General features: G+C 38.7%; 1 long non-coding RNA gene across 1 annotated transcript in view; it reads right to left on the minus strand.

Moving 5' to 3' along the window:
• LOC109523351 (uncharacterized) overlaps positions 1-9285 on the minus strand; it is a 15920-nt gene extending 6635 nt beyond the window's left edge. The window contains exon 1 of the long non-coding RNA XR_002169746.1: positions 9098-9285. This is a non-coding gene — a long non-coding RNA (uncharacterized LOC109523351). The remainder of the gene's footprint in view (positions 1-9097) is intronic.
• Positions 9286-26805: the final 17520 nt, after the last annotated feature.

A 26805-nucleotide genomic window follows, 5' to 3' on the forward strand; every position in this document is an offset into this window, starting at 1 on the left:
ATATATATATATACACACACACCGTGTTTTCCGGAGTATAAGTCGCAGTTTTTTTTTATAGTTTGGCCAGGGGTGCGACTTATACTCTGGAGCGATTTATGTGTGAAATGGTTAACACATTGTACACATCACATGTTGTTTTCACATTAAACCGCAATAGGATATTCTCGGCCTGTGTTGATACTTTCCACGTTGGTGGTAACTGAGAAAAACAACTGACGATGACTCTGACGTAAACGACGCAGAAGAGGAAGCGCTGCATCTTCTACCTCCGGAGTTGGCGGAGTTGTTTAAAAGTGACTACGTGGATGAAGATTTCATTGGATTTTGTGATTTGGAGTGACACTGATGGTTTGGTAAATTTGTTAGCATGTTCTTTGTGCTATAGTTGTCTAAATAACTCTTAATATGTTACGTGAACTTACCAGGCACATTCACAGTTCGTTGTTTAAGCGTCATGTAATGTTAGCATATCGTACACTTATTCAGCCTGTTGTTCTCTACTTTTATTTTTATTTTAAATTGCCTTTGAAGATGACATGTATGTTTTTGGTGTTGGATTTTATCAAATAAATTTCCCCCAAAAATGCGACTTATACTCCAGTGCGACATATATGTTTTTTTCCTTCTTAATTATGCATTTTTTGGCTGGTGCGATTTATAATCCGGAGCGACGTATAATCCGAAAAATACGGTATATATACAAAAAAAATCTCAATTGACCTGCACTGTGAACATAGCTTATGTCCACAAAATGTTGCCGTTACATCATCAGTTTTATAGACCAGTCCAGAAAAGATTTTATCAGCTAAGTTGAAGATCAAGGTGAATATCTGTCTTTGTGCAGCAATTACCGCTCTGTCTGCTAATGTTAATGGCGATGGAAGCAAAATTGAGAGCCGGGCACACAGCTGTTAACACCAGTGTGCCTTTCAGAAAGAATCGATTTTCAGTGAAAGCTGAATGATACGTCGCTCTGACATCAGCACTTTGCCACCCCTGATGTTTTCGCACTTCATCCGTTCCAATCTTACCCCACAGCACCTCTTCCCAACGTCTATTGTTAATTTGCAGCTAAAACCACCCCCCCCCCCCCCCCCCCCCACACACACACACACACACACACATAAACCTCAGAATTGCTCTCTAGCTGTTGCCTTGCTTGTCTCTTTTCTCTTTGGTATTAGCAAGACGATTGATTCCAAGGTTGTGATCTTCAATACCCGCACATTTTGTATTCGCCCAAGTCGAATGGCTGGGTTGAGAAAAATGCAGTCCTTCATTCGCAGTCACCTACATATTAATTGTGTGCTACATGCTACATGTTCTTCCTCTTGTTTTCCATCACATCTCTCCATTTTTCTCACTCCATATTTCTTTCTCATTCCTCAGTTTCTCCATCCATTCATGCACATATTAAAGTCGTACATCACCAAGATCAAACCCCATATGTGAGAACCCGTGACAGGCTGATTTACTACTGGGTTTCCTCTGTGTCTCTGAGTTTTTTGATTAGGGTCAAGTGCCAGGGATTCAGGGACACACTTTCTTACAAGGCCTTTCTGTGGCCACCAGTGGCTCGAAGACCTTTTCCCCGCCTCCATCGGCTTGACCTTTGAGAATTGCAAGGCCACCTGTTAATGTTACTTTTGACTCAAGCGGCTGAGTTGTAGAGTGGCCCGTAAACAGCTTACCAGATGCTGTGTGGTTCAAGAAATAGTTTGGATGATGTTTGAAATCGGTGGCAAAAAAAATACAACCAGCCATTAAAGTATTAAAGTATTGCACTCTCTCTAATGTTTGGACCGATGGGCAGTTGATTTAGAGGCAACGCAAAGTCACATGTGCACAATCCATGCATTTGTTTTCTGTACCACTGATTGTCAATTGAGTCGTGGTGAAACATATTTTGAACAGTGATAACACTGCAGTACACTGTCAGGTTGTCAGAAACATTTCATGGGAAATTTTATGAGGCATTTGGGAAATAAAAAAATAAATGTGGTATAGAATAAGTAAGCATTCATTATGATTTTGCATTCAGTGGGGTTTGCATCAATCTCCTTCCACTAACTTGTGTGTTGTGTGTAAAGTACTGAGTGATGCATAGCAGTGTTGAAATTCACCTGAATTCAAGAAATGGTTGTTGTAACTTCTCAGATTTATAGATTATGCTCCGAGGCAGTTTTAAACAAATCACATGTGGCACTACGCTGTGATTTACAAATTTTTCCAATTTATTCCCCTTAGTTCCTGTAAAATCCCATTCATGCCAGATCCTTTGAAAATGTTTCATCCAAAATGAATTTGAAACATCTCGACATTTTTCTGCTTCGTATTTTGTACTTTATACACTCATTGATTTTTATTATGATGCCACTCCCCAGAATTTTGCACGCACGTGTGCGGTTTTCAAATCTTATTTGTAACATTTTTTTAAAAAGGGCCCTTTATTCTGACTACAAAAGCATTGTGAGTGTAAACAAGGGAGTTCTCCCAAAATTAGTCACGGAGCTGTTGTGTAGCTTTTCTCAGAAGAACCATGAACTAATCCACATCCCATGTTAACAGAACCAGGGCCAGGAAACATGACCCAATCCCCAAAAATGAACACAACACCGGATGAGAGCACCGGGCAACTAAAACAACGGAGAAAACAACAAATGACACAATCCCGCGTGCTGTTGAGGCTCCAAGGTCTGCATGCATGAATGCCTGCACATAGTGCATGAAGCAAGATTTCTATCTCTTCTTTCCCCTCTACACACCGCACCCCTTCGTCTCTCCTCCCTCATGTGTTTTCATGTCGGCAAAGGAGACATGACAGGCTCTTTCCGGCCTTTCCCCAAAGTGAGCCAGTTCATTTACCACAGTCCCTCTGTCAGCCAGCCAATCAGTCAATCAGCTGTACCGCACTAGTCTTACAGGAATGTCGGGGATGAGTCCAGCCCCCAATTAGAACCTCACTCCTTTCATTTGCAATGCAATCCTGCTGAGTTGGAGAATGTGGATGAATCGGGGAGTACAGTATGTCAGGAGGAGAGTTACAGTATTGTTTGTGTGTAACATTAGTCAAGATTCAAGATGTACAGTATGTGAACACAAGAGGGCTCAATTTGCTTTTACAGTACGTCCATTGCAAATGAGATTACTTTTTTTATGGGTCATGTTACCTTCGAAACAAAATTGATTTAAACAAAAAAACTAACTGTACATATCTAGTTGAGGATGTTGTATGTAGGCCTGGGTTTGTGGGCTCTCCTGTTCCCTCTAATGCACTGTAAATATGTACACAAGGAGAAATAAAGCTATTTACTTTCATGCTAATTCTGCCTGACATGTACAATTACCACTGTGTTTGGTTACAGCAGGGCCAGCTTTTACGGTCCTGTTGACTGTCAAATTTGGTTAAGTCAATTTTTTTTTTTTTTTTTTTAAGCCTCGGCTTTCCTTTCATGGGAACCGTCTTGTTTGGTTATTCCCGTGCATGTGTGTGCATATGCGTGTTTGTGTGTGTGCATGCATGTGTACGGAAGGAACATCCCCACTCAAATTTAACATAGACGATCAAAAAGTGATCATATACGGTATGTTGTAACAAAAGTAAATGTTTGACCAGTGTGATACACGGTAATATTCTGCTACATTTAAACAACATATTAAATGTACTTTTCTTTTTTCATTAGTTGGGAGGAAGCACAAGGTACAAAGCACCCATCCATTTTCTATACCACTTGTCATGTTGTGGGTAAGCTAAAGCTTAGCTCATCTTCCCTTGGGATTGGCAAACCATCCTTCACATTTGCATTCAACCAATGGGCAAGATGTGTCAATTCAGATAATATGCACATTTCTGGAATGATGGAGGAAGCCACAGTATCTTGCGGAAACCCCTGCAAACATGCTCAACACAGGAGGGCCTAAATTGAGATTTGAAACCAAAATCTCTCCACTGTGAAGCAGACTTGCGAACGACTACCCCATTGTGTCACCCACATGGTTCTAATGAGTTCAAGATAAGTGGGAGGTTCTGATGTGTGTTTGCTACCAAAAACCACAAAAAAAGCAGCTGGTGGTTAAATACTCATTCTATTGTTTTATATGTTTTAAGAGAAAACATGACAGCATTCTGGAGGGAGCATAATGGATGTACGTTGTGATGCTGCACTACTTGATAGCTCTGACAGGAATATGGGGATTAAAACAGAATGCTTGTGTCAACCTAACTATAAAAAAAAAATTGTTTTTGAAATCAAGTTTGCATTAGGGTTAAGGATGGGAAAAACAACAACGTCAAAAGGGGGTTACGGTGAGCATGGGAAGACCATAAAGTCTTCAATTTGATAAGGTCGGAGAACATTGAGACATGGGTCAGAGTTACGGCAACATAAACGTTCAACTTTTGGCTCTGAGTCATGTGACTCAACCAAGCAACCTCCCCTGGCTGTGTTGGTCGATATTGATTTATTAAAGTTTGAGCACATCTGTCATTTGAACATAAAAAACAATCGCATTAACGACACCAGTCGGCTTTTCTCTGATGTGAATGATTTTATGACAATAGAATATTTATTTTTCCCCAAATGTACTTTCAACCACTTTTCCTGAAAAGTACGTGTGTGTTCAGTCATACAACCAATAAACAGTCGTGTAATGTCTGCCTTTGAAATGATCAATCAGTTCACATGGAGGTTCAACAGCAATATGAGGATACAGTGTGTCTGGGAATGTACAGTTTTCAGCAATTTATAGGGCTGGTGAGCCTTACAGAAAGAGGATGGGTCGTTTTTGCTGCAGTCACAAATGGTTGAGTCGTTCCCACTCAGATATTATCATAAAGGGGGAAATGACATTAACAAGCCAAGCAATATCATCTGGCTTTTTATGCATTCTGAATCCCACATGCTCTCCAATTACAGGCAGCCAAACGGTTCAGGGAAGTGGCTGCTGAAATTCACTAATGGCATGAAGAGTATGCAGGGGACACACTGGATAGACAGACAGATAAAGTCATGAGGACTGTCAGACACGTCACTATTGATTTTGTAAGATGACGCTATTTCCTAATGGAGGCCTTATGTTGATAATTGTGAATTATCGCAGGCTGTTGTATAATGAAAGGTAACATTTTGGTAGTGTGAACTAATTTTAGCCATGATGATTGTATTCATTGAGTATATTCTGGTATATAGTAGAGGAGATGAATGTACATGGAATCATCCACCCGTCCGCTCATCCTCACGAGGTTCGCGCGGGGGTGCTGGAGCCTGTCCCAGCTGTCCTCGGGCAGTAGGCGGGGGACATCCTGAACTGGTTGCCAGCCAATCGCAGGGCACCCACAGACGAACAGCCATTCGCGCTCACACTCACACCTACGGACAATTTTGAATGTTTCATTAACCTGCCATGCGTGTTTTTGTCGACCACTGCCCTACACGGATTCAAATCATATAGATTTAGATCTGTTTCTTTTGATTTTTAAGGGAGTGTGTTTTATAAGAAAATGAATTTGGAAAACTTAAATAAACTTAATCATCAATGCATTAAAGTGTAAGAATTAACTGACGAAGTTCAAAAGCAAATCCCACAATTTGCAATACAATGTGCACTAAACCAATGGATTAACACTGGTTGAATTCACATTATAGGTTGGTGTATTTGTAATGCGCCTTCAAAAAAAAAATCTTCATAACAGTTCGATCAAAATTGCAATGGAAACATAATTGAATGAAACAAGAAATTGTGCTATATCTATGTTTATTATTGAAAGTAAACAAGTCATGAAATTAAGTTCATGGTAAGAGACCGAGAAGGCAAACAATAAAACTTATAAGAATAAAACAGTATGTAAAGATTTCATATAAGGCGTATGCACGGATAGTACCCGTGTTTTATGTTTTCTATTATTTCATTTTATGTTTACTGTTCTGTGAAGCGCTTTGCTACAGCTGCAGCTGTTGTGAAAGCACTCAAGAAATAAAGATGTATTGTCTTGTATTGTATTCCAATATAGGACGAGTGGTTTGCACAGCCGCCTCACATGTCTGTATACCCTGCCTCTCGCTCAAAATCAGCCGGGATAAGCGGTAGAAAAAGGATGGCTGGATAATTTTCCAATAACTAAGCATTGCATTTAAGTATCAAAAGAAAAGTGCAACAGTGCAAAACCTAAACATATCACATATGTAAATCAATTTGAAATTTACAAAATTACAACCCATAAAGCCCGCGGGATAAAAGGCTTTGCGTCTCATGGTCGGCTGAACAAAAGACAAGTGTTCGGAGGAAGAGGGAACTGAGGGGCCATACGCTGTATGTTGATGTTACATTCCTGCTCGGAGCAAATCTTGGCACACTCACATGGCACATTGCCTACTTTCTCGTACTGGAGAGGTATAGCTATCAAAGGCCTGATAATGATGTGATGGTCTGCTAGCGCTTCAGCGTCGATGGATGGAAAATGTGAGGAGAGATCAGAGTAAAGGTTGAGTGTGATCAAACGCAATCCTCCCAAATACTCCAAATCCTCCTCCTTTCCCCTTCCGTCCGCAGAAGGTGGAGAGATCAGGAGGATTATTTATTTATTTTTTTATTTTAACAGCTTCATTTGGATCCCTTGGTTATTGTCAAATGTATAAGTTATAGGAAGTGAATACCAAAAGAGATGAGCATTTCATCCTACTCGGAAAGTCTCCACCACATGCTTTGAGAATACCCATCTCTCCTAACTGACATCATAAATTGGAACAAAAGTTGTCACCATATGAGGAACGTATTGTAGGTGGTGTGAAGGTCAAGGGCGCTGCCGGTTGTTAATCGTGCAATGTCTTCCTCCAAAATGCATGTGCATTAAGTTAAAAATAAAATAAAATAAAAGGACCAATGTGTGGGAACACGTCTGCTTTGAAATGTGATTTCTATGATCATGCTGAGTGCATTTTTACACTGTAAACTTCACTGCACAAAACTGAGTGTGAGCACAAGTCAGCCGGGTGTGTTTTTTGTTTTTTGAATAATTGTTTATTTTGTAAATTACCCTCAGGTGTGCTATGATTATACATTTACTTTGAATGAAAGAGAAAATGGTCTTCCTCGACGTTTCCTTTTCACTAATCCACTGGTGACTATCGTGGGAGGGAAAATCGAGCTTGTGTGACGATGTTGACGATTAAGCTTTGCAAAATAGAACCATAAAATCAGAAAAAAAAGTCATATATGTGCTATTTTTGATTTGGGTGCATGAATGTGGTGTATACATCTGGACCCAGGACTCTGGAAAAACTGAATAAATTGCAAGGCGGGAAAGATTTTTCTATGCCGTATAGTATGTCTATAATCAGACCTTATGATCATGGAAATTAGTTATAGTCATGCGTCATGCTCTTACGTCAAACCAAATAATTTTCCAATGCTGTAGCCAACAACAAGTAACAAGCAAAAGCTTAATTTCAGATACATTTTACCATGTTGAAATGAAATTATTGTTCAAATAATCATAATTCAAATCATCAAACTGTACATCAACATTCCAAATAGTTGTCATTTTATGTAAATCCCAAAAAAGAGTCAACTCTTAAAACCAACATGTGCATACTATTTGTACTGTTAATGTAACAATACATTTCTGTCCTTTCACATTTAGCAGCATAATTTGTAATTTCACGTTTATAGCTCTGTTCCTAATGTTATGTTCATGACCAACCAATAATGTCGTGTTCTTTTTTTTTTTTTTTTTCTGGGTCTATATTTTATAACGTATAGAGATTGGCACAACAATAACATATTTGACTTAAAAAGAACAGATGCCGACATCCAAATACAACTCCTTGCAGGATGTCTGACTTGGGCTTAAATTAACGCTTCTCATATTTCAAACCGTTTCGGTCATTTCATTTCTGTCGGGTATGAAAATCTCAACTGACAGTCAAAATCACAATCTGGATGAGATCAGCAAGTCCTCATTAGAGTCAAGACCATCTGTTTACAGCTAGTCAGGGCCACCCAACACCGACATCCGGTCAGAAAGAGTGTTATCATAGGCAGATCTAAAATCAGTGTTTTGCTAACTGTTGGAGATGTCACGATGCAATGAATGAATTGCACTTTAAGTCATAGTAATCAATTGTATATGTTCACAAGTGTTGATGTATGTGAAGACCATCCTATCTACTGGAAAAGGTCGAAGCACTAATGGCTCTGCAAGTTTTGCTCACTTTCCAGTCAAGCCCTGAGAGTGTCTCACATCGAAAGAATGATTGTTCTCTTTCTTGTTGGGTCGCAACCGTTGCTGCTGTGGGATATTCTGCAAATCAAGTTAACGTAACTTATAAAGAAAGATGTTCCTTGCGGGTATTCCCCAAAAAGAAAGCCGTAGACGGTATTCTTGTTCTCTATTTTCAATAACAGTTGCTACTTTTACCACATTCTTTTATTCAGAACAGGTCACCAACAGATGAAACCATGTTTTTGAAGTTTTCATAATCTAATTGATCAAATACATACAAAGAAGCAACAAAAAGGATGACTGTGTTTGTCGACTAGATATGTAGGTTTTTATTTGAATTTTGACTTGACTATACATCTTCAACTGTGTTGGTAGAATCAGTATGACACATGCCAGTCAAGCTGTTACTCTCCCACAAAACTCACAAGACTCCAAATGGCAAATGGAATTATGGCCTTCATATGACAAATCAAGATTTACCAGAGCCTGCCCGAATATAGTCTTATTTCCAGTGTGTCAGCCAAATACAGCGGACATTAAGCAGGCAGTTGTCTCATTCCCTTACTGCATTATTCCCAAAACACAGTTAATTCCCCCTTAGGCGTAATTGCATGTAAAATCCATTATCATCAGAGTCCATGCTAATCATATTGCGAGACTGGGCTAACGGGTAATTGTTGAACTTTCTGGTCAATATGTGGAGATGCAATCCTGGCACTGCCCTGGCTGCAGCTGCTTCCCCTTCTCCTGTGTGACCCCCCCCCCTCACCCCCCCAAACCACTACAGATTGCTTTTCACTCAGCCCCGGAGTGGACTATAGAGGAGAGTTAAGTTCCTTCAGATGACATAGAATTTTATTCTTGTTACCGTACCTTGAGAGTTGGCAGTTCTCTCTTCGAGATGAAAAATTGACTTCGGCATGCCTCGAACAGAGAGAAAAAGAGAGAGGAATGCAAGCAAGTGGATTCAGGGGTGTGGGAGGGGAAGAAGAAAGTGGAGTGAGAGCGGGATGTAGAGTTTTGTGTTTAAGAGCCAGTGTAGAGACAGCTGTCATGGAGCAGCTTGCACTTTGGAAACAGACTCATCAGTCAAACAGAGCTGCACCTGCATCAATGTTTGCGCTGTGCGTGTGCAAATGCAAGCATGTGTCATTGAGTGTGTATCGGCACATTTTTGTAAGATAAATGAAAGCACGGAGTGGACTTTATTTATCTTACTAAGTGTTCCATTTAAATCCGTTTCATGTCTCTTATTGTACTTAAAATTTCCAGGCACTCCAATTTTGTTTCCGAAATGACGACCCGATTTAGCTGATTGATGGACCCATACAAACAATACAGTGATGGAGAAAATCTAACGGACAGAAAGTAGTCGGAATGGCAAGACAAGGGCTCTTGGTCGAACCCAATTCTAACAAATCCAACAATGCGTAAAAATACACAGTATTCATCACCACTTGTGGAATAACAATTATCACTATAGATCGCTGGTATACACAGATGAACATAGCTATATTTGTAATTCATGTACAATCATTTATTGAAAAATTCTGTGAAATTGGATAATTTACAGAGGCACCCTGATGATCCCCCATAGCACGGTAGTGTACCATACCACTCCCTGAGGGAATCATTTGTTTAAGCTAATAAGATTTGGCTTGATTAATAATTACATTATAAATATGAGCCTAGCTGCGGACAAAAAAAGAAATAACAACTCGTTCCTTAACAACTGACAAGGTGCCCCTGAGCAAGGGACCAAACGCGCCCAGGAGCAACTGAAGAATGCAACATGACTGTGGTGTGGCCCATGACTGTAACATCTCTCCATCCATGCCTGCTTGAAGTCTGATTCCCTGGCTGGCTTAATGCATGCAACTCAACACGCAAGAAGCAGAGTGGAAATGAAAATTCTCTCCAGGGATTTCAATTAATTAGAAATTGCTATGTAGTCAAACAATTAAAGGCAAACAATCTAGTGTTCCTTTGTAAGTGTTGACTTGGCGTGATTGTACTATTATTCAAATTACACGTGGAATTTCTTACCCAATAACCATGAGACATCCCAATAAAGAAAAAGAACAAAGATGAAAAACTACATAAATAAAAGCACACAATAAATGCCAATAAATGTCAAAGAGCCCACATACACAAAGTGAACGTCCACGCTTCAAGTCCAGCAAAATTGGATGTTTTAATCTGTATTTTACAGTCATTCAAAAACAACTATTTGGAAGCTTTTAAATAAAAGTTAAAACACAAACTCTGCCATCTGCTCCTGATTAAAGTAGCGTCACCTGCTTTTATTAATACCAGAGTTGAACTACTAACCACTAAATACTGCAATGCAATTCCTTGCTTAAACCAGGCCTGTAGCATGCATGTGCAGTTGCATTCAACCAGGATAAAATGTTGTATGTTACAAGATGACCATCACTACTTAACTCCAGGAATTATTGCTAGGTTTAAAAAATAGGGGCTATGCGTTGAACTGATTGTCTTCTAATTCCACACAGAATTGAAAGTCACATTGCGTCCAGTGTGGTGTATATATAAAATGCATAAAATTTCATCCATTCATCCATCCGTTTTCGATACCACTTCGCTTGCTCGGGGTCATAGGAAGTGAGAGACAAGCTATTCCAGCAGGCACTGACAGTGTACATCTCGAGACAGACAGACATTCACATTCACATTATCCCTGAGGATAACTGAACCAACTCTGCCAGGAGAAAAAATTTACAACTGCACAATCATTGACCCCCTTTCATAAATATAACACGTTATATTTTGCAAATATAGTAGTAGATCAAATATATTATAGTAAGGAAAAAAAAAGCCATCCAAAAGCTAAATGATTTGTCCATGGACATTAATAGATGATTATTTGATTGACTCATAAAAAGTCTCATGGCATAAATGGTAAAATATTGATTGATCGAGTGACACAGATATATAGAAAATATGACCCGCTGAGTTCCCTTTTCATCGTTTACAATGTGATTTAGCTAATTTGAGCAGTTGCTAAGCCACGAAGACAAGTTTACACATTGAGCAAACTATTTGTGGTTTACGATTGTATGCCTTCTGCTCTCGTGTAGTTAGACGGTCTGTAAACCCTTTTTTATGCGATCGTTGATCAAGTGTGGAAAAATCGGTGGAGGCCAGAGCCACTTGTTGAAGCGGTAACATGAAAACAAGCCCTGGTATGACTTTTGAGACCAAGTACCGTACTCCCAACAGCACGGATCAGGAAATGCTGATACAAGTGGTTTGACCTTCACTGACTCAATCAACTTTTCTTTGCTGTGAGAAAAAAAAAAAAAATATATATATATATATATATATATATATAAAATTAAAAAAAATAATGGTTCAAGAGTATAACCTGTGGAGTGTCAAGAGGAAGTACATCTTAAATTTGATTTTGAGTTATTGCATGAACACAATAATTGTGCGCTCACAGTTGGAAAATAAGACTAACGAAAGCCTCCGAAAGCCAATCATAAGGGTACCACTTGATTTTCAACAGCAAAAAAAAGATAGTGTCACAAGTGAATGGATGGTCTCATCATTGAAACTGCGTAGGATGCATTTTTATTGGAAAAGAAACGGAACTTTGTATTGTTAAGGACTGCGTCAAGGCTGGATGAATTGTCCCCTTGGCTCACATGAAGGGATCGCGCGCTGGATTAAGGGGCTCTATAGACCCGGTGTTAATGTTTAATGCATGCCACAGGGCTGACTATGCTTATTACAGATGGGCCAAAGCAACTGTTGTGTTTCAGAAAGGGGTACTCTTTGAATGGGTCTCATACTGTACTTACTGATGTAAACTTATACGACTTATACACACTGGTGTCTGATGCGGCTGGCATGATGTCTTTTGTGTGAAGAGCTGGCTCGCTATGGTCATTTAGAGGATTTGCTGATATGCGTTTGATGTTGAAGGCACACTACGTTGCGCCCTTGTAGATTTGTGAGACAGAGATGAGGTCGGTTGCTAGTGTGTGGCGGGATCGGAACACATGGTAAACCAAGATTTTTCATAACATGCAATGCATTCACTCACACAGTAAAATACTTCTTATATTTGGGATGCACTGCAATAAGTGAATATAAGCCAATGTTTTATTTCCCGACCCAATGAACACTGATGAAGCCGAAAGAATGAATAGTACATTATTAATATTTATTTTAAAATCTTGAGATTTTTAAGAGTGACCTAGTCAAGAAGAAAACATAATTCAAACGATGAGAGGATCAGAATTAACAAAATGACATGTTGGAACAATTCCGTTATGCATTAGGTGTGTTCAGGTTGGCCAGCAGAACAATTTTCAAGATCATTCAGGATAGTTTTAAACTCCCTCATTATCATTCATCCCGCCAGTCTCCTTTATGCGTCCATTTTTCAGAGAGACACGGTCAGAGGCATTCTAAAATAATATGCTACAAACACTTTCTTAAAGGTTAAAATGTTACATTTCTTCACCAGAAATGACAAGAAAGATGTGTGCCCCCCACCCCAAAAAAAAAAAAAAAAATACGGCTCAAGTTTGAATTTTTGAAATAAAAGGGCCCACACTGCAGCTTGAAAAGTCCTCTAATCAATACATGTCAAATGTCAAAACTGATATTTTGCAACCATTTCAAATGTCTATTCATCGAGCAGCAGTTGTTTGGTCAGTAAATTATGGAAGTCTTCACGTTGACTGTGACAATCTCAAAATTGTTAGAGTACGTGATTCTTAGAACGTTAGACACGACACATTACATGACTGTATGTGGGATTTTCTGACCTTGATTGATATTCAGGGAATGGGTTATTATAAAAACAGCTGTATATTTAAAACAGCTACATATGCTTTACAGCTATACAATGTTGTAATTATACAGAAACGTATCACTAAACGGTGATATGATATGACACAGTGGCATCACAGTTTTTACAGTGGAGAATTGTTTCTCTGTTACAATTACAACACCGCTGTGTTGGATTTTTTACAATTATCATTCTTACACAAAAACAATTGACCCAAAAATCACATATGTGCATCGTAACAAAAATACATTCAAGAAATTCCTCGCTGTTTGGCTTATATTGATCCCCTTTGCAGTATAATATAAATCTGCTGTTTGATCAATCATCAAAAACAATCTTTGGTTTGAGTGTGTTCTTGTTTTACTTGTGAAGCAGCGTTTCTTAATACCGCAGTTAAACTATGAGTATATTTGCTGAAATACAGAAGGCAAATGGTTTTCTTCCAAAGTCATCACCCAGACATTTTCAAGTATGCATTCATGAAACTATTCTCCCCGGAAAAGCAACGCATTAGTCGACTGATATTAATGATGTTTGTTTCAGCAAAGCCAGAACATGAACACAATTGAAAACATTCCCTCCACTGAGTTGTATGTTTGGTGCGAACTGCCATTAGGTGATGTGATGTTGTTTCCAAATATGTCAGAATTGGCGTGTGTTTGTTTTGGGCCAGATCTTTGGCTCAATAAATGACTGCCGCATGATTAATAGGTGTGATAAAAAAAGGACCACCGGGATAGGAACGAGAAACAAGCTCCTTATATACAGTTCATACAGTGTATACACCAAACCTTAGTCTAGAGAAGTAAGAAATGACAATTACTTGTTACTAAATTTGAAACTCTTGCAAAGTATATATTTTGTTTTGTACATATTTTTGAACAAAGAAGCTGACACAGCATATACTGTATGTGCAGTCATACAGAGGTACTGTATACAAGCACTTAGATAGGAATAGATAGGAGAGAGACATGCGTGAGGGGGATTTGGGCAAGGGGCTCTCTGCATCGTGTCATTGTTAAGGTTGGATGCAATTGCAATTTCCTGGTTATTAATATTGCTTGCACTGTACTCTATCACTAATTCCATTTTTTACCGATCAATCACATGTGCGGTAGAGGTTAGGTAATGCACTTTATTTTGGAGTCAGCTGGTCCTCCCTCAAAGGTTGCCTGTTGGTCCATAATACTGCTGCAAATTGGAGTTCATATGGAAGGAGCACATCACCCTTCTATCCCTGTATATTTTACAACAAATTTTAAGATTATTTATTTGTATTCTTCTTTAAATGGTATCGCTCCACCTTACTCCTCAGAGCTCTTTCACCGACGCAGGTAGCAAGGATGAAGGAGAGCCTCAGCAGGGATCAAGCCTTTTCTCTTTGCTTCCCTTTGAATGACCTCCCATGAAACGTTATGCAAGCCCTTTCTCTGTCCATCTTTAAAACTTGTCTTTAAACACATTTTTTATTCTTTGGCTTTCAAGTATGCATGAGACTGCATGGTTTTTGTGTTCTATCGTGTTATTCATTTGTTTGTACACGTCTGATGTTTATTTTATGTCCATCACTTTGTGTGCAGCGACGGTTTTTTTTAAAATGCTCTACAAATAAAGGTGAGTCGAGCTCAGTTGAGTTGGGTCCACCTGTAATGTAATGAGATAGATCCAATGCAAGAGCTACCGTATTTTCCGGACTATAAGTCGCATTTTTTTTCATAGTTTGGCTGGGGGTGCGACTTATACTCTGGCGTGACTTATGTGTGAAATTATTAACACATGATTATGTCATTTCACATGTTATTTTCACATTTAACCACAAGAAGGCGCTCTCGGCCTGTGTTGATAAATCGACGATGAGTCTGACGTAAGCGACGTAGAAGAGGAAGCGGCGCATCGTCTACCTCCCGATTTGGGGGAGTTGTTTAAAAGTGACACCGAGGATGAAGATTTCATTGGATTTAGTGATTTGGAGTGAAACTGATAGTTTGGTAAACTTATTAGCATGTTCTTTATGCTGGAGTTATCTGAATAACTCTCAATATGTTACGTCGTTACTGACATTACCAGGCATGTCAGTCATGTAACGTTAGTATACCGTACACTTTTTCAGCCTGTCGTTCTCTATTTTATTTTTATTTTAAATTGCCTTTCAAGATGACATGTATGTTTTTGGTGTTGGATTTTAGCAAATAAATTTCCCCCAAAAATGCGACTTATACTCCACTGCGACTTATATATGTTTTTTCCTTCTTAATTATACATTTTTTTGGCTGGTGCTACTTATAATCGGGAGCGACGTATCATCCGAAAAATACGGTACATCCCAAATTCCATCTTCACAAAGCTAACAATACTTGATTTGGCTTATGATGTCAAAGATGTTGTAATTAATGTTTTTGTTGTTGTTGTAGGAGCATTCCAAACTGCTTTTGCAGTAATTTAATGAGATGGACTAACAATTAGGAACAGCCTTCGGTAAAATGCACTGTATGCAGTTTTGACGCACTGCACACTATAGTCTTGCATGCCTTTTTTTCTGATTTTCAATATATTAGTTTGCATTTACCAAGTAGAATAGACTTTTTATATTTGATAACTTTTATCATATTTCCAATTATAGTTAAATAACAGGACTTGAGTGAATAATTTTGCTCGCTTTCAACCTCTGCCTTATTCAGTGGGTAAACACCATAACGTGGGAAACAAACTGGAATGATGCCCAACAACAAACCTCAAACGATTGAAAAAGGAACCAAAATACACAAACTAATTACCAGACAAGAAACAGCTGAAAAGGACCGAATAGGCTGATTCGTGCTCATGACAAACAACACCAGGTGAAACAATCGGCGTACAGCACAAGGAAAGCGGGGAGCAGAATCCAAACAGAAACAAAAGATAGCAAACCAAGAATAGTCCAACACAAATCAACATTTAATCCTGTTGGTCAGATAAACATGATAAACACACCATCAGACACCTGCTGTTTGATAATGTAAAAGAGGAATGCTGAATGTCAAGTTAATCCTTTTAGCTTGGACTGTAAATCCACCAACACTGCTGTCTGTTCCATTCTCAGTATTACTGTCCACGTGGCTTCTTTAGGCACAAGCCAAGTTACGACGGTTGGCACTGGCTCATCTCACCCTCGCCTCCATTTTTTCCACACACCTTTGTTCATTCACATAAACATGACAGATATTGACCTATCCTGTCATATATAATGATGTGCACATAAATACCTTAAGCCGGAAAGTATTTCTACCTCGGTATTCTATAAAGGTATCCTAAGGTAGAAGGATAAGAGCTTGTTACATGGGAAAACGCGGTGTTGTGACATTCATTTGACCTTTTTTTTTTATCATTATTTATTTATTGTTTTTTTAACAATCTTCTCAAAACATTTTGGTAAGAATTTGGGTCACTAAAGTACAAACTTGGCCACATTTTCCAACTCCAGTAGTGGTGACCCTTGCTGTTAATATGGGTTGTTAATTGAAGAATATATATACTGGTGGTCGACTGGGTATATTTATTCAGCACTGCGAATCTTCTGTCATCTGGCACTAATTGAAGGAGAAAGCAAAACATTTTTTTTTTTGTTAACCATTTAAAAGACGCATCGAGAACATGATCTCTGATAACGTCAGTGACATAAATGCCCGGAAATACATCTTTTTTTTCCCCGCTCACATGCCTCCCACAATGTCCTCTAACATTGCTCCTCAGATCCCGAACACCCTATCACTAAATCATGACTAATCCAAAGTACAGGGCTCGTTGGTGGGATAGTGAGGCAACGTGAGCCCCCCGCTGACCTCTTTGGAGCTCCACTATCCTGTGTATCAGTAAATCAGTCCGCCAACGCTTTCCCAAAGCTGCTCTGACTCTGAAGGTCAGGAACGGGAGGATGTGACCTAAGAGGTTATATAGGCCACGGGGAAAGTAGTTTAGGGTCCAGAAACCCACTGAGGGAGAAAGAGAGTGAGACAAATACAAGAAAGAGATATGACGACTGACATATGAGCCAAGGACAAAGATGACACATGAATGAACTTATGGAAAGAAAAAAAAAGCCAACAAAAAAAAAAAAAACAAGACTATCATATAATAAGATGAAGGGGATTTTTTGTTGGGGGGGGGGGGGGGTCTTCATTTTACAATGCACAGGCCATGTCTACACCATCATAGATGTGTTTTGGCCGATTGTTCACATGTGAACTCTGTTGTAGGTTTATCAAAATTGAAGTTGGATTCAATTGTATCATGTTCATAACATCACAGTATGTGCTGATCTCCTGAATTGAGCTACCTTGTATTGTGTTGAAACGTCAATATTCCAGTATTTCCACTGACATTTTTTCTTGACTTGTCATCGTTGGGAATGCGTCATGATCTTTTTTTTTTTGGTTGACTTTGTTCAGATTTAGCTTTGCTTCATGATGTCATAGTTTTTGTGTCCTTTGTTCATGCATTGTCAGCTTGTTGGTTATTCAATGACACCTGCTCTCATCAGCACTGTTTCTTGTGCCAACCAATCATATCCCTCCAGCTACCCGTTTCTTCTCCAGCTGTGCCTTGTTGTCTCGTCAGTTTGCTTGTATTTACTTCCCTGCTTTCAGTCAGTTGGTTTCGGTTCCTTGTGGCTGCCGTATGTCACATACCCTTTGTTGTTGTGCTACAGTGTTGAGTGTGTTGTTTCTCCGGGATGTGTCTTTCTTTGATTATTTATTCATCATTTTTACATTTTTGTTCAGTTTTTTTGTCTTTATTTTGAATGTAGCACTTTGTTTTCCTCATGTGAATCCTTTGAGTACATCTGCACTTCAACCTTTCCTCCCTGCTTCACTGCACTTGCGTCATACACCAACTCCACCATGCAAACATGCACTTCTGACAGATTGTGCCTTATCCAGAAATTACCTCTTGCTTCTGATTGGTTAAAATGGCTTTAGGCTCATGAGTTTCACAGTGTCGGCTTGGCATGATGTGTACATTTTGTTTTCTCTTGAACAAATCTTTTCTTGTCTGATTTTTGTTTTTCACTTTTGATTAAAAAATAAATTATTTAAAGGAAAGAACAAAATGCTAAGTATTAAAGAAGAATGTGGCTCAGCTCTCCTCTATTTCCACTTGAAAATCGTTTGCAAAACAAACCCAAAAAAAGACTGTTTACTTGCAGTAAATATCCCTTTAAAAAACTGAATATGAGTAATATTTCGAATGCGTAAAGCCATGTAAACCCCATGTAAAAACTTGAATATTCTCATATTCTGGCTTTTTAAAAATTTTTCAAAATAACTGTCGTGAGCATGTCACCATTCAAACACATTTTGAATACGGTACTTTGGCTTCAGGGATGCTGTCGAAACCGAAAGGATTTGTCAATGGCAAAATGTGGTCTTCTGCCAAGGTTAGTGTCAATTCAATTCAAACTCTACCCTTCAGAAGTTTCCAACAACCTTTCCAGTTGTGCATCTCCTCTATTTATTTCTAAAGCAAGTTCGGCAGTGGAGCAGTTAAAGCAGCTCAACCTGCCCGGCACCAGCAAAGAGAACAGATGTGTTCCCAAATCTCAGAGCCATGTCTCATACGAAATAAATCATCTCCCGAATTGTCCGCCTGCCATTTCACTGTCAGCATTTCCCGAAGATACGCAGCCGAAGATCCTGTCCTGGTTGAGTATTTATTTCCACCGCTACCATGGAACTGTGTCTGGATGAATAAAAAAATTGCTCCCAACATTTTTGACTCGCCAAAGACAAAACAGCCTTGCCATGAGGGTTGGAGTGGTGTATCTGAAATTGCTTTATCTTTAAGTCGCATACATTTCAAAATATTGATGTAAGCCATAAAAGTTAAATTGGTGTTCTCTTTGCTGTGTTTATAATTTCACTGTCGTTGTCGACATGCTGCTTCAAGATCATTATTTGCTACATGTACAGGATTCATTCAAAAGTTTCATTTTAATAATCGTATAGCCGAAATCATGTTTCGGGATAAGATCCAAACCTTAAATGTAGACCACCAAAATGAATCCTTCCTGAAGTCAAGTGTATGCCAACGCCAGATGTAACAAAGTTCCCCTCAGGCATTCCTGAGATATCAAGTTTCCATGAACCAGGCAGGCAACCTCCGGCCCAACAAGATGAAAAAAAAATAAAAAATACCCACTTCTGGCAATAGTCGTTGGTGGCAAGGATGCATAAGCACTTCATTTAACAATTGTTTGCTACAGGTTACTTCAAACAAAAATACCAGAAGTTGTCCTCTGAAGATTATGATAAATTACACTAAATGGACAATAACATACAGTACAATGTAAAACCAATAGATAAAAGAAAATCAGCTGTCTGTAATTTGTTTTTGAATTGATCGGTAAATTGTGATATTTATTCACATTACTTCATGGGGAAAAACATTGTATTTTAGTGCATACCAATTATATGAATAGTTAATACTAATTCCTGAATTACTATGTTCTCAGAGGAAAGTAGTAAAGTAGTCAAAATAGAGAGCACACGCACACACACACAAAACACTCATAATTCACAGTGAGGACACTTCTGGCTCAAGAGTGAGGTGAAAATAGCATTTTCGTCTCATCTGAGATTTCATCCAAGGTTAGCGGAGTGAGAAAGATTTTACCACATGACGTGTTATAAGTCGGCCCCACAGTTTCGCGCTTCTGAAAAAGGTGAAATATTGACTTCTCTACCTTTCTTTCTTTGACTGAGGAGTTCTGAAACCTTTGTAATAACCAACCCGTGGTGTTAAGTGGAATGTGATAATTGAATCAATTCCTGGTAGGGTATGTGGAGTCTTCATAGTGAGACTTTTCCTTTTGCGTCTTTTTATTGTTTTAAATGACACCTTTCTGGTTCAGTTTTAACATTACAATTAATTACACTGCACAGAATATGAGACAATCATGAATTTTGTAATTCAATTCACTCATAATTAAATATTTAGAAGAGTGTGTAAAATATATGGATCATTGGAGGTATGTGGAGAATGCCTGAAGCCTGCTAAGGGAATGCAGTACTCCCAAGAACAGTAACCTTGTTGACATCATGGAGATCAAGCAGGCAAGTTTCTATTTTTAAGAAAAGAATATCCTAGTGTGCCAATTACCTGTAGGGAGAACAGATGGAAACAGGTAGTAAGGTGAAGTGTATAAAATCAATGAACGCTCAACCCAATGCCAAATGGGATCAAATGGGAAGTAGGAGTGGAGAAATGGTTTTTATGAGAAAGATGTCTGGCAATATTTTGTTCAATGTTTAAAAGTGTGACAAAACAACAATGTATAGATGTTTTTGTTTTTTTTCATCAACAGACAAAAACATTGTCATAAAGGTTCCCCGTACTGTACATAGACTGAAAACTTTGTCCTATGCATGCCAAGCCATGCCAGACGCCGACTCAGGAAATGCACCAACTGCTTGTTCTGGAGAAAACCGTCCCCCCCAAAACCCTTTGCTAGTGTACGATTGATGTTATACAAAGTACAATAGGTGTAAAAGAGACAAGAAATGTAACACCACAAGGCTACATAATCAATACGACTGTACACTACCCCGTACTTACTTCAAAAAAAGGGCATGCCTTAACAGTCGGTGAGACAAGAATATACACAGTCACCTTAAATCAGCAGATTCAGGAGCAAAAAAGTATCTCCGGGTCAGATGAGAAGCCCAAGGCATCCGCGATGCAAATCACCTTCATATTATACTTTAATCTTTCCTCATTAAATTTAAGATGTTGGCCTCTATTTTTGTAGACGGCGCATCTGCGGTGCACGCAAATGCCAGCAGATTCAAATTTGTGTGCCAAATTTGTTCTTGCCAATTTACACGGGCCACTCTCAAACTGGGCGTGCCGGTGCAGCAGAGACAATGTAGTGGGAGATGCGCCTGGCGGCGTGACAAAATGGTGGTTGGAAGTCAATCTAAACTTGGGCCTTCTCACGACCGCATGCAATTGTTGTGGTTTTGTTGATTTTGGTTAGTGTTTTGTTATGTTTCTGTCCATCCTTCCTGGTTCATTGTTTGATGTCTCTGTCCTGGTCCCAGTTCTAGTTCTTGTCCTCATCTTAGTCAAGTAATGCAGTGCCATGCTATCCTGAGTGTTTTTTCGAGTGTTTGTTTTGGTGCTGTGAACCTTGTTTTGGATTTGTTTATTGAGTATGTTAGATGAATCCAAGTACGTTGTTTGCCTTTTTGTCCTTTTGAAATTTAATTATTTTTCGGGGAGTGCACGCTGCCTCGCCTCCCTGCTTCCCTGCAATTGGGTCCTCAAAACTACTAAAGCGTAACAGGTGCAGTTAGACAGATATCGAGCTCCACGGACGTGTGGTGGAAGTCAGCCGTATTTTATTCATGATTATATTCATAAGGCATTTAGCCTTATGAACTATTCTATAAATCAATTGATTGTATGCAATTATTAGGATTATAAATAATTGGGGTCGGGGGGTCAGTGTCCACGAGTACAGTGAAAAAAAAGTTTTTGTTGAATGTAATCACTTTTACTCATTTCTTCGAGCATTTGCACAAAATTAAATCATTTGGATCCGGGTCCATTTTTTAACCACTATAATATATATATAAAACTATATATCTACTTAAAAATGCTGATGGATCCAGATGATTTGATTTTTGGAACCAATGATTAGATGAAGTTGAGAGTAAATTACACTTTTTTTTGTTTTGTTTTGTTTTTTTTTTGCTGTGGCCACTTCTCTGTGCAGATGTTATACACCACGTGTCGAGAGCAATGTCAATGCACAACTGGTGTGACACGTTTAAAGGTAATGAGATGAGTTATTCATCGGTTTTATTTTTAACAGTGGTCAACGTTTTAAATTTGTTTGAATATTACAAAATATTAAAAGATACGACTAAATATATATACCGGTATATATAAAGGTATGGTGCTGGAAGATTATATTTCCTGTGGGATTTTTTTTTTTTTTTAATGAAAATCCGAACAGATAAAATGACTTTGTTCAACCTCAGAAGTTTCACTTGATTTTGGTCTTTTCACTGGAGTTCAAATAGGAGTTGAGTTATTGTTTCACCGCCACACGTCTACTTAAAATGAAATATTATCTTGAAAATTGCAGTGGTCTATTTCGTTTCTTTTTGATCACATACTCGCTGCCATTGGATTTAAGATTCCGCACTTTTTTTTTTCACACTCACGCCAATCATCTCTTCGACAGTCTTCTCACCAACTCCTTACATATTTATTCTGGGATCCTAAAATTATAACTGAGTGTGCGGTTTAGCATTATTGTAATGTGAGGAGACTTGACTGCAGTGCTGCAGCCAGTCAGTCAAACATTTTTAGCGGACAACGTATCCCATCAATCATCAGCAATTTGTTGTCCCTCAGCAGTTCTTGATGGCCTTTATTCCTTTATCGGTGTGTATATTTTAGTGCATCTGCACACACCAGATGCGCCTCTGTAGGGGGAGCAAGGTGTGTTGAATACATTGATCTAGCCGTTTCCCATCGGTCTCATAAAACTTGGATAACAAAGAGGCTAATTAGTCCATACACAAATGCACGTGCACTGTATACACACAACTGATTTAACCTTTAGCCTTACATGAAAGTTTTATTTATTGTGTTGTGTTTACACATGGACAGCCTCGGTCCTCCATTGACTATATTAATTGGTAGTCATTTGAAAACATTGCAAATTGATGCCGACTTTAATTTGTCGTGTTTTATGAAACCCTCTGAATTAAAATGCTTGCTCAATCTTGGAAAAAGTGCTGTTCAAGCCAAACATGTCTCAGAAAGATTTTAGTTGCTTTATTTATTTCGTGATTTTTTTAGCATTAACTTTGAACTCACAATGGGTTGTTGTATGACAGTGAATGTAAATTCTCATAGTTGGAGTGCATTTCCTCCTTTTGTTGTGACAAACGCTCAGCCGGTGCATTTCATTTATCAGATCCATGGCTGCCTGATAGGAGCCGTGCTTATTCAAGCATAACCAAAATGATTCAAACATGTCAAGATGAGGCACTGCAGCATGGATGCTGACAAATACTGAGCAAGAGAAGCCACGCTCGTTGTTTGTTGACCATGTTACAGTGCTACACGTTACATTCGGGATGCGTGAATTTGAACAGTGATGTGATGCGTTGAATTCAGCAAGTTTGGCCTAAATTTTTATTTGTGTTATTTCATGTGTATTAATCATTCCCATTTGAAAATAGCATTAGTATAAAGTCAATTACATATTTTAAATAGTATAAAGTTACATGCATTGCACTTCTGTTTGGAACCATGCAGAACACAACTTTGCTTCGCTGCTCTATGTAGAAGATCAGTTATTTTACATTTTGTCTCAGATTTCAAATGAATGGACACTATAGTTGACCTTTTCGTGTTCTCCATCTGAAGTAGTTACGGTTTCTCTTGACACACTTTCCTAAAAGTGATGCTCCATGAAACATGTCCACCCAATTGTTTTATGGGTCGGACGCTTTGGAGATGTTAATATATCCACTGTCAACTGTGTCATTTGAAACCAAATGATACCCTATAACGTCATGAGAGGACAGAAGACATATTTATTTATTTATTTATTTATTTATTTTACATTTCAATTAACCGCCATGAGTCAAAAATTTTGTAATAGATCCCTCTCTTTGGGATTTATTTGCCGGAATAACGCTCTCTCCCGGATGTCTAAATAGTTCCAAAATATGGCTTTCAAATGACAGCTACATCCTCGAATACAAGTTGCATTTTACGTGTTATTCTTTTAGATGTCATACAAATGAGGTGAAATGCAGGATTGGAATTTGTCAGTGTTCATGTGGCAATGTTCATCATTCAAATGAAGCTACAAGAGTTCACTTTGACTTTTATTTGGGTCTTCTGTGACTGGTGTTTAAAAAAGCAGGAGAATGTGTGATGATGCACAATTAAGTGTAACATCTTTGTCTGTACATTTAATATAGGTTTAAGGATGCAACTGATACGCTCCAGCACCCCCCGCGACCCTTGTGAGGGTAAAGCGGATTGGAAAATGGATGGATGGATGGCTGATGCAACTGTTTGGCACAAATTTGAAAGTGATCTCAATTGGAATGCTGCTTCAAAGGTCAACCAAATCCCAAATGATCCTGATCATTTTAAACAACATCCATGGGAGGGTGAAACAGAAATACAAATGTCCTATCTGTGAATGAGCTAGGAAGAACTATCACTGAGGCTACCTTTCTCGGATACGAGCATTATTCAACGGATATTACCATTTAGAATTACTGATGGAAGAGATGAAGTTTAATGAGTTTTTTTCTAATTAAAGTAAAGAATTGGAATGGCACTCTCAGTGGTATACTCTGGCTACCCCCCCACCCACCCCCACTTATCTCTGCCCTCTTCTATTCTCCTCTCACACAATGGCAGAGCACAGTGTGAGTGGCAGGGCAGGAGGTCTCAAAGGCTTAATTTTGCCACTTGCAAGGTACAGTCATAAAACTGACAGTCTAACTAATTATCCCGAAAATTACAACATCTTAATGTTCATGCTCACAGCAATGTCGCGTGTGTCTGTCTTGTATGTGTTTGTGCGTGCATGTGTCATGAGGAGCTGTTCATTAAGCAAGCAGCTGGAGGTGGCCCCCTGCATGTATAGTCGAGAACAGCTGTGTTGCTGCTTATTGTTCGGGTTCTTAGGCTTTGTCAATTTAAAAAAAGCAAAGAAACAGGTTCGAGTCCACTATGTGTACATTTAAAAAAAAAAAAAAACGTGAACAGAAAAATATTATTCAATAATATCGATCCCAAATTTAGTGTTCGTCCCAACCGTTCATGTTCACGCATCATTCCTGCCTTCCATTGTAGTGTCATTGCCTTGAATCGTGAGGTGTATTTCAGCCTCAGGTTTCTATGACAGTGGGTAGGACGGGATGTGATAACTGTGAAAATACTATTTATTACTGATTCACATCTGTGCTGAGACTCAAATACCCTGTCGCAAATCAGACATAGGATTACTACAATAACATCAGGGATTTACTCTAATCTCATTCTGCTCCTGACAAAATACCACAATGATGTGCTATGGCCAATGTGGTTGTGATCATTATTAAAAAAAAAAACAAAAAAAAAGAACAAGTTTGGCATTTTTCGGATGAAAGCCAGCACACCACAGGAGTACTAATGTTACTGTGTTCTCACAAGAATTCAATTCAATTCAAATACACTAATACACAAAATAATTTAGACACCCCATGCCTTGCCCTTTTTGTGGAGTTATTGTTGATTCAACCCCTGATCAAAAATGCTGTTATATTTAATTGTTTTATTGCTTCAACTGTATGTTCAGTTTCACTGTTTTTTTAATGAATCTTTTTTCTTTTTTTTTTTTTACAAAATTTTGACTGTATCACCCATTTTATATATATGTGTGTGTATATATATATATACACACACACACACACACACACACATTCACAAGTGATGAATGAATTTAACTTTTTTTTTTTTTTGACTGAGCAAAGTAAGAAATGCAGGTCACACGATTTTATGAATGCCCCAAGGTCATTCGGTGTCCCAGTTTGTTGGTAATTTCATTGGGTATATGAATACTGCATAGCAATCACATCACACAACAGTTTCAGGGCAGCCTTCTCTTGAATTTCCAACTCATTGACCAAGTATTTTTCCCCCAGCAAAATAATGTGCCTGAAGACAAACATCTCCAACTGCCAACGTATGCCTGGTTGACTTAAAGAAAAGAATACGTTGAAGGTCCAATCAAAACTGAAAGTATATTGCAAGATTGACTATGTAGTTACATGTGAATCAGTAGGATATAGTGATGGATTTCAGACCCTGGAAGACGGGGACCACCACCTTCAACAAAGTTATCGCTTTGAACATGTCGTTTCATTTTCTGGGAATATTGTTTTAAAACAAAACAAAAAAAGCAAGTTAGATCATAAAATTCAAGAGAAATGCATGAGCTCAAGTGAGTTATTTTTCTTCACTACGCTCTGTAGGTTTACCTGTTGTATGATAGTGAGACCAGGCCATTGTCGCCTCTCCCCTCAAACAGTGCTTCTGACAAAGGCTTGAGGCTGAAATTGTGTCCGTGCGAGTTATGACAGCCTAAGCGAGGGAATGAATGTGAGAGCAGGTGCGAAGATGGTAAGCTGGGGACGATTTGTTACAGGTATGTGATCAAGTGCTTTGCCGTCATCATTACATGCTGCGGATGACATTGCACCATCTTTTGTTGACACATCCTCGGACCACAGGAAAGGCCAAGGAAAGGGCACGAAAGAAATTGTGTGAAATAGAAAATTTGACATTATGTCACACTAGTCCTCAAAGTGTTGGGGGTACAGGGGGGAGAGCAAAGAGTAATTATATGTATTTTTTTTTCATACATCAAGAGCACATTCTCCCATGCCTGAGGAATATTTGAAATCCCCTCTGACATTATCAGAGATTGACACCTTCATTTGAAATGAAGTTATTTGTAGCTACATAAGCTTTACCTAACACTTAAAAAAAAAAATCTTTCAGCAGAAGCCTTTCAATTGGGTGCCAATACCGACTGCTATTTGGATCTGTTCAGAATTTCCCCCCACCTTTTTTAAGGCCCCAGTGCATCTGAAGAAAAACAGACTCCAAAGCCTGACGCTGCCGGCACTATGCTTCACTGTAAATAAGGTGTTCTTTTGATAATGAGCAATGATGCGTTTGAGCCGAACATACC

Source organism: Hippocampus comes, unplaced genomic scaffold, assembly GCF_001891065.2.
Source record: "Hippocampus comes isolate QL1 unplaced genomic scaffold, H_comes_QL1_v1.1 scaffold111, whole genome shotgun sequence".
Lineage (NCBI taxonomy): Eukaryota > Metazoa > Chordata > Actinopteri > Syngnathiformes > Syngnathidae > Hippocampus > Hippocampus comes.